General features: G+C 52.1%; 1 pseudogene; it reads right to left on the reverse strand.

The window, feature by feature from the left end:
* Positions 1-6,678: 6,678 nt before the first annotated feature.
* LOC109945254 (uncharacterized) lies at positions 6,679-8,272 on the reverse strand (annotated as a pseudogene).
* Between the last annotated feature and the right edge of the window lie 8,565 nt (positions 8,273-16,837).

Consider the following 16,837-nt stretch of genomic DNA (forward strand, 5'->3'; position numbering starts at 1 on the left):
GGAGAGAGAAGCAGAGAAGGCAGTCGCGCGCGCGTGAGAGAGCTTCAGAGAAGAACAACAGCGAGAGGACATAAGGTGACGGCTCCTGCGCAGCGAGAAAAATCAGAGGAAGAGAGGGCGGCAGAGATTTTTTTGCGCGAGAGAGGATGAGGACGTCGGCTGAATAAAAAAATCAGAGAGAACAGTGGAAGGATGAGGATAGCTGCTCCAAAAAAATCTGAGCGACTGCACGTAACTGAACAGAGAGGAGATGAGTGCATCGGCTGAATGGCTAAGGGAAAATACCTAGAGCTGAGCGCTTGCAGCAAGGGGGAAAATGATTTTCTTCCTTTTATTAGCATAGATAAATATGTATTCTAGGAGTAGGGTTTAAAAGAGACATAAATGAGTTGGATCAAAATAATACCGGATACAAAAATTTAGATATAATCTGATTTGGTGATTACTCTCGAAATCCCATGAATTTTTACCAGTTAGTTATATCCGAAGATTTGGATCCGGACGAGAAACGACCGACCGAAATAAACTGGTTTCGGTGTCGATAATTTGCTCTGCGATTTGACTGAAATTAGCCGGAACCATATCTACGAATGTATACGTGATTTCATCGCCAAAACAGCGTGCTGAAGGATAAATTGGATCATAACCTCGCACACGATTTTTCTCGGACATTGCGCGATTCAGATTATTTTGCCCCGAACATTTTAGTCGTCGAGTTCAGATTAATTTGCCTGGGATAAAAATCATCCGAATGGGTCGGGCTTCCGAATCCGTATTCTCTGTATACTTTTATACGGACACACGACTCGACATATCGCAAAATAAACGCGCTATATCGATGCTGCATTGAGAATGCGATCCATTCAGCAAGCGACGACACGCATCGTTTACGTGGATGAGTGTTAGTGCGTCGTCCAGACACGGATTTTGCACTAAAAACTTTAGTTGTCGAGTTCGGCTTCGGTATTCAAGACTGTATTTAGTCCCGTCTAATTTTACGATTCTCACCAGCTGTCGATCATTCGCTTTAACGTCAAGGATCACATGCTGAGAGAAACAATTCAATTAATGTGTTGGCGCATTACTCTTTTTGGACGGCGCGGGGCTCCAAATTTTACGTAAAATCAGAAGTTTTCTGATTCTCGCATTCACTTACGCGCGTGATCCGAACAGTTCAAAATTTGCCAGCGACGAAGATTCGATAACAAAAATTTCTTGAACCTAATTTTAATGGCTTAGGTTACGGAAATAAATACGACACCAAACTCGAACTTTTACGAGATGATTAAAATTTAGCATATGTTTTATCCACTGATTTTACGTGTTTAATTCCATACTCGTTGTCAAGCAGAATATAAACACCAGGGGTGTTACAGCCCTTCCGCCTTAAAAGAATCTCTACCTAAGAATCGGAGCGAAAGACTCTTAAGAGTAGAGAAGCATGTAACCCATGTCCATATCAGCGATAACCATAAAACAGCTCCAAGCAAAGGCGAGTGTCTCAGGATGGGGTTTCTCTAGTGGACATAATATGTAATTTAGAAATGTCCACCAATAGAGACTATGTCTGCCAGAAGAACACATAAGGTTCCATGTGTGCAGTTTGCTTTTTCTGATGACACTGTACTATCTGAGTCTGTTGAGCGAGTGGAAAATACGCGATCTTACCCAAACAGAACCAGATGCAACCTCTTGGGTAAAACACACAGAAAGAGGTTTACCAACAAGTGGTCACAGTGAGTTCGTAGCACATGAGACGGATGTGGATGTCGAATACTGTCGCGGTTAACATGTGGTTAACCCGAGAATTCAAGTCCACAAAAGATGGTATAGATTCGAGAAAATCACCCGCGGAGGGATCTATAGATGTGGACTTTGCAACCAGTCCGTTTTAGCCAGCACTATTCATGGCTCGACTGGATCACACATGCTAGAAAAGCACACGTGAGGCGATCGAGGCACGACTAGAACGATGATTAGGTGGTTACTGGCCGACTTAATCTTGATTCTTGCAAGTACTTTCTTTAGGGTGGGGTGAACCAAAATGAGTTTAGATAACTCGGTGAAACGATCTCTAAACTCAATATTTGTTCTTTGGGCAGTTACAAGTTAGTAAAACCAACTTGTTGAACTACTTTTGACATTGAGAGGTCCTCTTAGTACCATCGGTAAGCCAAGGGTTGAGAGTTCACATTCATTAACAAAAGATCATGGACTTGAGTAAAAATCCATTTGGTCATGTTGTTCATCCGTTTCTTCATGCGAGATGAACCGACTTGGTCCAGGAATACATGAATTAAATAAGAGAGCGAATGAACAAACTCCTGCATCTCAGCAGCAGGAAAAGTCAATCTCCCATTTGAGAGCTAATTAGCTATCTTCCAACACTAAAAAGCTCCAAGATTTCACCTTTACACAAAGGATGTAAAAGGGAACTTGGATAAGTAGTCACTACTAAGATCAAAGAAAAGAGACCACACATGAAAGTGGTATGCCCGTTTGATCCAACAGAGATGATAGATGTTGCTTGATCACTTGGCAAACAACATAGAAATTGTTTCAAGGAAAGGTCCACGGAAGATAACATATCGATATAGTCTCATAATGGATTATGACTACCAACGGTGATACCAGCGCGTGCCAAGTAGCGCAACCATGTGTGTGCACTCACAGGAGACCCTCGGTTTCATTGCGGTGCCATTAGTTTTAGTCATAACACCATTACCAGACGTAACCAATAAGAAATCTCACGCGACACCAATGGATTGGGCAAGGGTGACAATATACAAAGAGATACTCCACTTGTAAGAATGGTTACAAGTAGAGAACCAAATAGATCATGGCCCGATGAAATGAACAAGGCATGGCCATAACCTAAACTTGATGAAAGGAGTACGATGGGAGACTGTTAATTCAGCCCCAAGCATATTTCTATGCCCATCAAATGGATTACAAGTCAAGGATTAGTATCTGATTAGATACATAGGAAAAACAATCACAAGGTTAAGTTGGTATGCCTTTGATCGATATGAGGAAACCAAAGGCATCAAACTCAAGAAAATGGTCGGACATGTCTTCCTAGGTTAGGTTGATAAAACAACATTGCGATCTTCAAGAATAGGCAAACTCGAATAGAGACATCATCTTGCACCAATCGAACAAGGGCATGGAGTGATAATGAAAAATTCAAATTTGGGTTATGGTTCACTAATTAAGAACATGGTCTAGATTTGGGTTTAGGCAAACAGGTTACCAACCTTCTATCACCACATCAAGTGCAAGAGCAAACTCGTATAACATCTAAATATATTACCTAAAGAACGGAGGACACCTATTTCATTGAAGTTCATAATCAACATTACACCACATTATGTACAATCACTGGTTACTGGAATAAAGATGAGAGAAGAATTTTAGATGTATAGGTGACAAACATGATATAACAATCAGGATGCATGCTCGTTCCTATGCGTCCTCACAAGTTTTGCCAACCTAATGTGGCAATAATGTTCTATATCGATGGCATACTTACGACTCTCTCAGTATTTTGCTAGTCATCAACTACACATACGTTTTCGAGGTTAGTGTACTTGCAGAAAATTCCATCACAGCCCAATTCCCAGTAATGCAAGATCCACACATGACATCTTATCACAGTTTATACTCCATATATTGCTATATGGAGGTCAGTTCATCATTAAGCGCCGAGCCACTCATAGGCGTCGTTGCCACACTTTAACCATAGGGAAACTCATTATGGTAACTCACCTTCTTACCTGAGCGTAGGTGTGTTGTTACAAGTACATCACACTTCTCAATATTCCCATGTCTATATACCCATACACATCCATGGGGTACTGAATTCCTAGAAAAGTAAATACTCCACATCGCAGCTTTCATATATACATATGTGGAACATGTATATAATCAAGCGCTTTTTATACTCTTCCCTAGACCGACGTTTGTTCGGTCATGCTCTCACATCCCACCTTACCTGGGCGTCGATCCATTCAAGACTAAATGGCCTCAAAAATAACAATACACATGTATGCAACACCCCCAGTTGTGGGTTAGTGGTTTTTAAATAAGCCACCTAATAGTCCTTAATTTAGGGCTTAACAGAGGATGTCGCTAGCATTGTAGTTTTTCAAAACTGTTTTTCAAAGCCAAATAATGTGTTTAGTTGAAAATAGGTTTTTCGAAACCAAAACTTTTGTTTTGAAAATATGTATGTGACCATATATACTTAATCTTGCTCCGATACCAGCATGTGGCAGAATCTCCCAAGTTATTGGGCCCACATGCACATGTCCTTGTCTCAAAGACCTCAGACGGCTATGCATGTGCACCAGATAACTTAACAGGATCCGTCCGAGTGTCCCAAGGACCTCGGATAAACCACGAACAACCAGGATCGCAAGATTAAGTAACACAAATCACACACCAACATTTTTGCAGCGTAAATCTTATTACCAAATTTTACAAGTTACAACAAGTTTACATTGTATTTATCGGAGTGATTACAAAAGTGGTTCAAAGGAGTCAACTTTGAAATGTTATAAATTATTTGTAAGTTTGAAATATATGCTAGCTCAAGTGACCATCCTCAATAAGAAGTATAGAAGAGTTACTTAGACTTATAAGAAGGTCAAGCCCACCGGCACTTAATACCATCATCACCAGCACAAAACTATAACCTGAAAAACAACAGGGAATAAAACCCTGAGTATGGAATTACTCAGCAAGACTTACCCGACTAAAGAAAAGACTCTCAAGGGTATGCTGGCTAGAGAGAGTCAAGGTATGGCTTATCAAGAATCAAAGACTCTGTTTTACAGAAAAGCTTACGATGAGTGGATCCTTAAAAATCCATTTTTACTTGTCAGGTTAAGTAAAGTTACCTGCATCTACAGTTCTTTCTATCCTAGTTCAAGACCTTGGCCTACATTAGCCGCCTTTTTATCATCCCTTTAAGTTCACTGGAATGCTACGTGTAAGTCAGTGACCAAGTCTTCATGTTCGAGAAGTAACGGCGATCCGAATCGATTAATACTCAGCTGAGGATCTCCAATCACATGACATATGTAGCACTTAACCCTTGCATATGTCAACTCGCCACCGGGGTTCTTAAGACCAAATTAGGTTCACGCCAACCGAGAGCACAGATACGCCACCGTCCAGCCTCTTGCCATGGAGGGTACACGCTACTCTCGCCATCTCTCCACTCTCATTGCGTGTTATCTTATTCTGGTATTAGTCTGCCCGAGGCAAATCTTACCCATGATGAGGCATGTGACCAGTTAAAGGGTCCTTGGTCAGCAGGCCTACATTGAGACGGTCCTTAATCGACTCAGACGAAGACACTACATCGAGACTCCTTTTTCGTGCAAGTCAACCGCCCGGTCTCAGCTTTATTATTTTCAACCCAAATTTTGGTACCTGACAGAGGTACATCGTTTCCGATGTTGAACCCATCCTGGCCATGATGGATTCACCATCAAGTTTTATTTTTGAAAACTTCCCACCCAATCTGTAGCATCACTTTTGTTTTAAAAACAAAACATTTTGTTTTTCTAAAGCAAGGCTAAGCATTATAAAATTCTTTTCAAAACGGGTATCAAGGAAGGGTAATCAATTTTCAAGGAAGGAAATGCATCAACGGATTAGCACACAACTCCTATCACCTAATGCATCAAACAAGGTGATAAAGATTTTAAAACACAAGGAGGTGGCAAATGCACCGGGGCTTGCCTGAATAACACTAGGTTAGTGTTTGTTAGGCGACATCCACTTGACGATCATCCTTTGTTCTGATACTTGTTTCGTATGTTCATCTTCAGGTTCGTCCATCAGCATCATCCTACGGATTAGCCCGCGCTTGGGGTCGACTTGGCTCGTCTTCCGCACCACGCGATTATTTATCATACCTCATGAGATGCATGATGCACATGTATGAGCACGAGTATAACGAGTATAAGATAGATAATCTACACTAAAAAGGATGAAACACTTCAAACCAAGCATTAAGCATCATGGATATCACAGCAGGGCATCGACTCCATACAATTAGACGAAACTCGCCATATGTTATACTTTGACTAGACACTAGAAACACAAACCCAAGACCTATTTTCCGTAACGTTACTTCGACCACTCACCAGATACGAAGCACTGATTTAATTCTTCTCGCTACTAATTCTCCTCACTCCACAACAAAGAACCAATTTAAACCTAATCGACATACGCATCCATCACAACATTCCCTTGTATGATTTATATTTCAATCTTAAGCTTCACGCGACACAACTACTTCACCATCGCGAACACAATCATACCATATATATATATATATATATATATATATATATATATATATATATATATATATATATATATATATATATATATATCAATATTCTTTTTACTGAAAGTAGTAATTCAAATTCTTGTTCCTATATCAAACACATTTTTTATCATAAATACATACATATCTTTATAAGTGATTAAAATATTTCATCATCACGCATGCCTGCTAAAATTCTACTTGGTCCACCAATGCGGCTAATTGTCTAGAAAAGCGAAATAACTCGCCATAACTAAATCTGGCTCGATAATCGCGAGAACCGCGAAGTCGACGAGAGTTCCGGGACTCACGCAATTTATAGAGCACCAAGTGAGCATCACAATGGCACATTAATTTATTTCATCCATCGACTCAATCAATTAAAGAAAGAGCGAACTAGAGAACGGTTACCGATTTAATTAAAATTCCAAGCAAACGTTGCTGATTCTCGTTCAAGCCTTTGGTCGAGCACTTGGTAAATATCACGTGGCTAGCTTCGTCTTCACCCAACGCTTAGGATTTCTAGACGACGCACGGAACGACGACGAGATCGAGTCTGGAGCGAGCTGGCGAGGTGGGGTTGAGCAGGTTAGCGCGAACTCAGGCGACGATGAAGTCACGAGCAAGGGAAGACGGGTTCAACAGCTCGACGACAAACGCGAGCACGTGTGAAGCCCGATGACAACGGTGATCGAGCTCGCGACAGGAAACGATGACGACGCGGCACGACAAGCTAGAACAGGGACGCGTCAACATGGGGCTGGATTCGGCGAGCAGCGACGCGGAGAGCAAAGCGAGGTTGCGGTGGGACAGGCTCGGACACAAACACACGTAGCAGCAGACCGAGAGGAGCAGGGACGGCGTGGGCCAACCACTGGACAACCGTGGCAGCGAGGAACTCGCCATGGCTAAGGAAGACGTTGCGCAGGGAGCATGACATGGGCAGTGGCTAAATCAACGGCGAGGTCGCAAAGGTGGGGATCCAGTCGAGCTCACGCCGATAAGGGTGGTGCTCGGGTTGTGCTCGGAGCTCGACGACTAGGGAAGAGCTGGATGAAGCACATCGCCACTGCTGTGCTGTGGGCAGGGGCAAGAACGCAGGTGTGACAAGGTAACAGGAAGGGGCGAACTCCGCGGCGGTGCTCAGGTCGAGGTGGAGGCGACGACCACCAAAGCTGGGCGAGCTGGGAGCCGAGCGCGAGGACAACCGGCGCTGCACTTGAAGAGAAACTGCTGCGCTGATGGCGAACAGGAGGCCGGAAGGGGCGCTGAGCTCACGCGCAGGAGGAACAGAACGTGCGCGTAGGGATGCTCTAGAGCTGAAGCAGGTGCACGACTGCGCGCAAGCGAACAGAGGGAGGGGCGACCAGCGCGCAGGAGAGTTGGGCGCCGAGCTCGCGCGCGACGCAGGGAGGAGCTCGAGCAGACAGCCATGGGAAGGACGCGCACGGGTAGAGAGAGACGAGCTGAGGGAGGAGAAGCCGAGGGGGCTGCGGAACGGTCAGGCGAGCTGGGGCAAACAGGGAGCGGGGCGCTGGAATCCGAGCCAGGGGCGAGCTCCATGGCCGGGCAGAGAGGGAGTGCGTAGGGACTCCAGGTGACGGTGCTCTGAACAGAGGGAAGACGGGCGGAGGGGGCTCGGCGGCTGTCCACGTCATGGTCGAGCAGAGAACGCCGGCACGGAGGGGCGCGCGGCATGGGCGAGCTCCAGGGAGCAGGCACGCCGAGGACCGGGACCAGGGTGAGGGAGGAGCTCGGTGCAGTGGAGCAGGGGCGGTCGGCCGAGAGGAGCAGGCGGATGCCAGGGCGCGCGCGATGGAAGCTAGGGGAAGAAGAAGACGCAAGGGAGAGAGAAGCAGAGAAGGCAGTCGCGCACGCGTGAGAGAGCTTCAGAGAAGAACAACAGCGAGAGGAGATAAGGCTGACGGCTCCTGCGCAGCGAGAAAAATCAGAGGAAGAGAGGGCGGCAGAGATTTTTTTGCGCGAGAGATGGTGAGGACGTCGGCTGAAAAAAAAATCAAAGAGAACAGTGAGAGGATGAGGATAGCTGCTCCAAAAAAATCTGAGCGACTGCACGTAACTGAACAGAGAGGAGACGAGTGCATCGGCTGAATGGCTAAGGGAAAATACCTAGAGCTGAGCGCTTGCAGCAAGGGGGAAAATGATTTTCTTCCTTTTATTAGCACAGATAAATATGTATTCTAGGAGTAGGGTTTAAAAGAGACATAAATGGGTTGGATCAAAATAATACCGGATACAAAAATTTAGATATAATCTGATTTGGTGATTACTCTCGAAATCCCATGAATTTTTACCAGTTAGTTATATCCGAAGATTTGGATCCGGACGAGAAACGACAGACCCAAATAAACTGGTTTCGGCGTCGATAATTTGCTCTGCGATTTGACTGAAATTAGCCGGACCCATATCTGCGAATTTATACGTCATTTGATCGCCAAAACAGCGTGGTGAAGGATAAATTAGATCGTAACCTCGCACACGATTTCTCTCGAACAATGCGCGATTCGGTTTATTTTGCCCCGAATATTTTAGTCGTCGAGTTCAGATTAATTTGCCCGGGATAAAAATCATCCGAGTGAGTCGGGCTTCCAAATCCGTATTCTCTGTATACTTTTATACAGACACACGACTCGACATATCGCGAAATAAACGTGCTATATCGATGCGGCACGAAAATGCGATCCATTCAGGAAGCGATGACACGCATCGTTTACATGGACGAGAGTTAGTGCGCCGTCCAGACATGGATTTTGCACTAAAAACTTTAGTTCTCGAGTTCGGCTTCGGTATTCAAGACTGTATTTAGTCTCGTCTAATTTTACGATTCTCACGAGCTGTTGATCATTCGCTTTAACGTCAAGGATCACATGCTGAGAGAAACAATTCAATTAATGTGCTGGCGCATTACTCTTTTCGGACGGCGCGGGGCTCCAAATTTTACGTAAAATCAGAAGTTTTTTGATTCTCGCATTAACTTACGCGCGTGATCCGAACAGTTCAAAATTTGCCAGCGATGAAGATTCGATAATCCAAAAATTTCTCAAACCTCATTTTAATGGCTTAGGTTACGGAAATAAATACGACACCAAACTCGAACTTTTACGAGATGATTAAAATTTGGCATCTGTTTTATCCACTGATTTTACGTGCTTAATTCCATACTTGTTGTCGAGCAGAATATAAACACCAGGGGTGTTACATGTAATTTGATGTAATCTTTTTTTTTCATTTTTTCCTATGGCACCCTTTTCCTTTCCAAAGGGGGAGAAAGGTTTTTAATGGGGCCATAGCTTGTAATTATTTTTCTTTCTTATTTAGCTCCACAAGAGCAAATCCCCTAAAAGAATGTAAAATGTAAAATCTGAGCATGCACCATCTAGTGCAGGAAAAAGAAAAAAAAGTAGGGAGAAGCTCAAAAGTCATCCCCAAGGGGATGCAGAGCACAACGAAGCTACAAAAATTCGTTCCTAAGGGAGCGCAGTTGTCGGGGACCATAATTAGGGGTACCCTCAAGACGCCTAATTCTCAGCTGGTAACCCCCATCAGCATAAAGCTGCAAAGGCCTGATGGGTACGATTAAGTCAGGGATCAGTCCACACGAGTGACTCGATCACGCTTCACCCGAGCCTAGCCTCGGCCAAAGGCAGCCGACCTCGAGAGACTTCCGTCTCGCCCGAGGCCCCCCTTTTATGGCGGACACATCACCGGCTCGCCCGAGGCCTTGGCTTCGCTCAGAAGCAACCTTGACTAAATCGCCACACCGACTGACCAAATTGCAGGGGCATTTAACGCAAAGGTGGCTTGACACCTCTATCCTGACACGCGCCCCCGGCAGAGCCGAAGTGACCGCCGTCACTCCACCACTCCACTGGCCAGTCTGACATAAGGGCAGCGCCGCCTGCGCCACTCCGACTGCAGTGCCACTCGACAGAGTGAAGTCTGACAGGCAATCAGGCCTTGCCAAAGGCGCCACGGCGAACTCCGCTCCGCCCGACCCCAGGGCTCGGACTCGGGCTAAGACCCGGAAGACGGCGAACTCCGCTCCGCCCGACCCCAGGGCTCGGACTCGGGCTAAGACCCGGAAGACGGCGAACTCCGCTCCGCCCGACCCCAGGGCTCGGACTCGGGCTAAGACCCGGAAGACGGCGAACTCCGCTCCGCCCGACCCCAGGGCTCGGACTCGGGCTAAGACCCAGAAGACGGCGAACTCCGCTCCGCCCGACCCCAGGGCTCGGACTCGGGCTAAAACCCGGAAGACGACGAAACTCCGCCTCGCCCGACCCCAGGGCTCGGACTCCGCCCTGGCCTCGGCCGAACGACTTCCGCCTCGCCCGACCCCTCGGCTCGGGCTCGGCCACGGCAACAGAAGGCAGACTCAACCTCGGCTTCGGAGGAACCCCCACGTCGCCCTGCTTGGGGCACAGACCGCCACGTCAACAGGAGGCGTCGTCATCATCCCACCCCGAATCGACTCGGGTCACGGAGAACAAGACCGGCGTCTCATCCGGCCAGCTCCGCCAGAGGGGCAATGATGGCGCTCCACAAGCTCTATGACGACGGCGGCCCCCAGCTCTCTTACGGAAGCAGGACAACGTCAGCAGGGACTCGACCGCTCCAACAGCTGTCCCTCCATCAGGCTCCGCCGCACCTCCGACAGCCACGACATCACGCCAGCAGGGTGCCCAGATCTCTCCGGCTGCCACATTGGCATGTACCTAGGGCGCTAGCTCTCCCTCCGCTAGACACGTAGCACTCTGCTATATCCCCATTGTACACCTGGATCCTCTCCTTACGACTATAAAAGGAAGGACCAGGGCCTTCTCAGAGAAGGTTGGCCGCGCGGGACCGAGGACGGGACAGACGCTCTCTTGGGGCCGCTCGCTTCCCTCACCCGCGTGGACGCTTGTAACCCCCCTACTGCAAGCGCACCTGACCTGGGCGCGGGACGAACACGAAGGCCGCGGGACTTCCACCTCTCTCACGCTCGACTCCGGCCACCTCGCCTCTCCCCCCTTCGCGCTCGCCCACGCGCTCGACCCATCTGGGCTGGGGCACGCAGCACACTCACTCGTCGGCTTAGGGACCCCCCTGTCTCGAAACGCCGACAGTTGGCGCGCTAGGTAGGGGCCTGTTGCGTGCTGACGAACAGCTCCCCGTCAAGCTCCAGATGGGCAGTCTCCAGCAACCTCTCCGGCCCGGGACGGTGCTTCGTTTCGGGACTCTTGAGTTCATGTCCTTCGACGGCAGCTACGACATGACACTTCTTCCACCGCCGCGCGACTACGACAATGGCGGCCGACAACCCGCCCGCCGGCGGCGGAGTCGACGACGTCTTCCCCGCGTGGTGGAAGAGCAACATTCGGGCTCGCTCCGTTCTCTCCCCCGCCAACGGAGGAGGAGGCGGAGCCGACAAGGCCAGACGGGAGGCCGCGCTTCGTCGGCCGTCGAGCGAATCGACGCCCCGACGGAAGGCACGCCGGACGTCGACCTCGCGTTCGAGACGGAGGCAAGCGCCGCCCCCCCGCGGCACGCTGACCTTGAGCAAGAAGACGACGCCGGCGCGCTCGCGGAAAGCCTGCAGGACGTCGCCCTCGAACCAGAGATGACGGCGCAACCAGTCCCCGATGTGACTACGTCGCTCCTCGTCGACCAAAAGGTAACGACTAACTCCCCTCTTGCGTCATTTCGACTCGGCCTCAACCCGCCAAACGACCTCGTTTTGGCGGGCGCTCTCATTGAGGCGAGTGCAACCCCACTGAGGTTCTGTATGCGGTCGCCTTGGGACCGACTGACGGATGTCTCGACCTACGGGCCCTCTGGGTCCGAGGAAGATGACGATCCCAGCATCGGTTGGGATTTCTCCGGACTTGGCAACCCCAGTGCCGTGCGGGACTTCATGACCGCATGCGACTACTGTCTATCCGACTGTTCCGATGGAAGCCGCAGCCTTGGCGACGAGAGCTGCGGCCCAAGCCGCGAATGTTTCCACATCGAGCTAGGGGATCCCACCGAAGGCAACCATCTTGGCATGCCGGAGGATGGTGATCTCCCTAGGCCGGTGCCTCGCGCCGACATCCCACGGGAGCTAGCTGTGGTCCCCGCTCCGGCGGGGGGTTACGACCCACAACTCGAGCAAGTCCGCGAGGCGCAGGCCAGGCTCAACGAGGGAACAGGAGCGCTTGAGCCGATCCGTCGGGACGTCGGACAGGCATGGGTGGGCCAACCCCTGGCCGGAGAAATACGTCATCTGCCCCAAGGTCTCCAGCACCGCGTCACCAACGATGTCAGGATCAGGCCACCGCCCGCATCCAGCGGGGTCGGTCAGAACCTGGCAACCGCAGCAATGCTCATCCGCGCGATGCCGGAGCCGTCAACCACTGAGGGTCGGCGAATCCAGGGAGAACTCAAGAATCTCCTGGAAGGCGCTGCGGCCCGACGGGCCGAGAGCACTGCATCCCGGAGGCAAGGATATCCCTCGGAACCTCATGCCGCGACTTCCCGATTCATGCGGGAAGCCTCGGTCTACACCGGGCGCACGCGCAACACCGCGCCTGCGGCCCCGGGCCACTTCGGCAACGAGCACCATCGACGCGACCGTCGGGCTCACCTCGACGAAAGGGTGCGCCGAGGCTACCACCCCAGGCGTGGCGGGCGCTACGACAGCGGGGAGGATCGGAGTCCCTCGCCCGAACCACCCGGTCCGCGGGCCTTCAGTCGGGCCATCCGACGGGTGCCATTCCCGACCCGGTTCCGACCCCCGACTACTATCACGAAGTACTCGGGGGAAACGAGACCAGAACTGTGGCTCGCGGATTACCGCCTTGCCTGCCAACTGGGTGGAACGGACGACGACAACCTCATCATCCGCAACCTCCCCCTGTTCCTCTCCGACACTGCTCGCGCCTGGTTGGAGCACCTGCCACCGGGGCAGATTTCCAACTGGGACGATTTGGTCCAAGCTTTCGCTGGCAATTTCCAGGGCACATACGTGCGCCCCGGGAATTCCTGGGACCTTCGAAGCTGCCGGCAACAGCCGGGGGAGTCGCTCCGGGACTACATCCGGCGATTCTCGAAGCAGCGCACCGAGCTGCCCAACATCACCGACTCGGATGTCATCGGCGCGTTCCTCGCCGGCACCACTTGCCGCGACCTGGTGAGCAAGCTGGGTCGCAAAACCCCCACCAGGGCGAGCGAGCTGATGGACATCGCCACCAAGTTCGCCTCTGGCCAGGAGGCGGTCGAGGCTATCTTCCGAAAGGACAAGCAGCCCCAGGGCCGCCCATCGGAAGAAGCTCCCGAGGCGTCAGCTCCGCGCGGCGCCAAGAAGAAAGGCAAGAAGAAGTCGCAACCGAAGCGTGACGCCGCCGACGCGGACCTTGTCGCCGCCGCCGAGTATAAGAACCCTCGGAAGCCCCCCGGAGGTGCAAACCTCTTCGACAAGATGCTCAAGGAGCCGTGCCCCTACCATCAGGGGCCCGTCAAGCACACCCTCGAGGAGTGCGTTATGCTTCGGCGTCATTTCCACAGGGCCGGGCCACCCGCCGAGGGTGGCAGGGCCCACGACGACGACAAGAATGAAGATCACCCAGCAGGGGGGTTCCCCGAGGTCCGCGACTGCTTCATGATCTATGGAGGGCATGCGGCGAATACCTCGGCTCGGCACCGCAAGCAAGAGCGCCGGGAGGTCTGCTCGGTGAAGGTGGCGGCGCCAGTCTACCTAGACTAGTCCGACAAGCCCATCACTTTCGACCGGGCCGACCATCCCGACCATGTGCCGAGCCCGGGGAAATACCCGCTCGTCGTCGACCCCGTTGTCGGCGATGTCAGGCTCACCAAGGTCCTGATGGACGGGGGCAGCTGCCTCAACATCATCTACGCCAAGACCCTCAAGCTCCTGCGCATCGATCCGTCCTCCGTCCGAGCAGGCGCTGCGCCCTTCCACGGGATCATCCCTGGGAAGCGCGTCCAGCCCCTCGGGCGACTCGACCTCCCAGTCTGCTTCGGGACACCCTCCAACTTCCGAAGGGAGACCCTGACGTTCGAAGTGGTCGGGTTCCGAGGAACCTACCACGCCGTGCTAGGGAGGCCATGCTACGCGAAGTTCATGGCCGTCCCCAACTACACCTACCTGAAGCTCAAGATGCCGGGCCCCAACGGGGTCATCACCGTCGGCCCCACGTACAAACACGCGTTCGAATGCGACGTGGAGTGCGTGGAGTACGCCGAGGCCCTCGCCGAGTCCGAGGCCCTCATCGTCGACCTGGAGAACCTCTCCAAGGAGGTTCCAGACGTGAAGCGCCATGCCGGCAACTTCGAGCCAGCGGAGACGGTCAAGGCCGTCCCCCTCGACCCCAGTGGCGACACCACCAAGCAGATTCGGATCGGTTCCGCGCTCGACCCCAAATAGGAAGCAGTGCTCGTCGACTTTCTCCGCGCAAACGCCGACGTCTTTGCGTGGAGTCCCTCAGACATGCCCGGCATACCGAGGGATGTCGCCGAGCACTCGCTGGATATTCGGGCCGGAGCCCGACCCGTCAGGCAGCCTCTGCGCCGATTCGACGAGGAGAAGCGCAGAGCGATTGGCGAAGGGATCCACAAGCTAATGGCGGCAGGGTTCATCAAAGAGGTATTCCATCCCGAATGGCTTGCCAACCCTGTGCTTGTGAGGAAGAAAGGGGGGAAATGGCGGATGTGTGTAGACTACACTGGTCTCAACAAAGCATGTCCGAAGGTTCCCTACCCTCTGCCTCGCATCGACCAAATCGTGGATTCCACTACTGGGTGCGAAACCCTGTCCTTCCTCGATGCCTACTCGGGGTATCACCAGATCCGGATGAAAGAGTCCGACCAGCTCGCGACTTCTTTCATCACGCCGTTCGGCATGTACTGCTATGTCACCATGCCGTTCGGCTTGAGGAATGCAGGCGCGACGTACAAGCGGTGCATGAACCATGTGTTCGGCGAACACATCGGTCGCACAGTCGAGGCCTACGTCGATGACATCGTAGTCAAGACACGGAAGGCTTCCGACCTCCTGTCCGACCTTGAAGTGACATCCCGGTGTCTCAAGGCGAAAGGAGTCAAACTTAATCCTGAGAAGTGTGTCTTCGGGGTTCCCCGAGGCATGCTCCTAGGGTTCATCGTCTCCGAGCGAGGCATCGAAGCCAACCCGGAGAAGATTGCGGCCATCACCAGCATGGGACCCATCAAGGACTTAAAAGGGGTACAGAGGGTCATGGGATGCCTCGCGGCCCTGAGCCGCTTCATCTCACGCCTCGGCGAAAGAGGTCTGCCTCTGTACCGCCTCTTAAGGAAGGCCGAATGTTTCGCTTGGACCCCTGAGGCCGAGGAAGCCCTCGGCAACCTGAAGGCGCTCCTTACAAAGGCGCCTGTCTTGGTGCCGCCGGCGGACGGAGAAGCCCTCTTGGTCTACGTCGCCGCGACCACTCAGGTGGTCAGCGCCGCGATTGTGGTCGAAAGGCAGGAGGAAGGGCATACATTGCCCGTTCAGAGGCCGGTCTACTTCATCAGCGAAGTGCTGTCCGAGACTAAGATCCGCTACCCACAAGTTCAAAAGCTGCTGTATGCTGTGATCCTGACAAGGCGGAAGCTACGACACTACTTCGAGTCCCATCCGGTAACTGTGGTGTCATCCTTCCCCCTGGGGGAGATCATCCAGTGCCGAGAGGCCTCGGGCAGGATCGCGAAGTGGGCGGTGGAGATCATGGGCGAAACGATCTCGTTCGCCCCTCGGAAGGCCATCAAGTCCCAAGTGTTGGCGGATTTCGTGGCCGAATGGGTCGACACCCAACTGCCAACGACTCCGATCCAACCGGAGCTCTGGACCATGTTTTTCGACGGGTCGCTGATGAAGACGGGGGCCGGCGCGGGCCTGCTCTTCATCTCGCCCCTCGGAAGGCACTTGCGCTACGTGCTGCGCCTCCACTTCCCAGCGTCCAACAATGTGGCCGAGTACGAAGCTCTGGTCAACGGATTGCGGATCGCCATCGAGCTAGGGGTCAGACGCCTCGACGCTCGCGGTGATTCGCAGCTCGTCATCGACCAAGTCATGAAGAACTCCCACTGCCGCGACCCGAAGATGGAGGCCTACTGCGACGAGGTTCGGCGCCTGGAAGACAAGTTCTTCGGGCTTGAGCTCAACCACATCGCTCGGCGCTACAACGAAACCGCAGACGAGCTGGCTAAGATAGCCTCGGGGCAAACGACAGTCCCCCCGGACGTCTTCTCCCGGGATCTGCATCAACCATCCGTCAAGCTCGACGACGCGCCCGAGGTACCCTCGGCTCAGTCCGAGGTACCCTCGGCTCAGCCCGAGGTACCCTCGGTCCCCGAGGGCGGGGCATTGAACGTCGAGGAAGGGCAGAGCGGGGCCACGCCAGACCAAGATTGGCAGGCCCCGTACCTGCAATATCTCCGTCGAGGAGAGCTACCCCTCGACCAAGTCGAGGCTCG

The sequence above is a fragment of the Zea mays genome, chromosome 3, assembly GCF_902167145.1.
Source record: "Zea mays cultivar B73 chromosome 3, Zm-B73-REFERENCE-NAM-5.0, whole genome shotgun sequence".
In the NCBI taxonomy this organism is placed as follows: Eukaryota; Viridiplantae; Streptophyta; class Magnoliopsida; order Poales; family Poaceae; genus Zea; species Zea mays.